This window comes from Etheostoma spectabile, chromosome 16, assembly GCF_008692095.1.
Source record: "Etheostoma spectabile isolate EspeVRDwgs_2016 chromosome 16, UIUC_Espe_1.0, whole genome shotgun sequence".
Lineage (NCBI taxonomy): Eukaryota > Metazoa > Chordata > Actinopteri > Perciformes > Percidae > Etheostoma > Etheostoma spectabile.
The window spans coordinates 9,601,522-9,601,908 of record NC_045748.1 but is presented as its reverse complement, the minus strand read 5'-3'; the positions used below and the strand labels follow the sequence as shown (position 1 = coordinate 9,601,908).

Sequence of the window (387 nt, the reverse complement as noted above, 5' to 3'; positions counted from 1 at the left end):
AGAAATGACACAAGTGAAAGTTGATATCTTACATGAACCCAGTGAGGCGTAGCATGTCAGAGTCTTTGTAAAACAGCATAAAGTGGACAGAAGAAGACCGAAGAAGAATAGGAGGAGTCAGCAGAGAACAGGAGTTTTAGAAAGGAGGGCTCTTCCTGAGTAGAGCTGTGTGCTGTGTGGTCTGCTCTCTGCCAGCTCCACTCCCACAACTATGGACTAAAAACGGTCAAAAACTTCACTTTACAAAGATTTGACCAACATTGGAGGTAAGAAAAAAAAAAAAAATTCTTGCATGTTTTCACTTGGTCTCATGTTTTATTGTCCCCCTTTGCTTTGTGTGCGTGTGTGCATGCTTGTGTGTTTGTGCGTGTGTGTGCATGTGTGTGT

The 387-nt window shown here is 42.6% G+C and overlaps 1 protein-coding gene across 2 annotated transcripts in view; it reads left to right on the top strand.

The window, feature by feature from the left end:
* tor4aa (torsin family 4, member Aa) overlaps positions 1–387 on the top strand; it is a 7,624-nt gene that overhangs the window by 692 nt on the left and 6,545 nt on the right. For both annotated transcript variants that reach the window (XM_032539183.1, XM_032539182.1), the window contains exon 1: positions 1–266. This exon is cut by the window's left edge. The gene's annotated coding sequence lies outside the window, so the exon portion shown is untranslated. The remainder of the gene's footprint in view (positions 267–387) is intronic.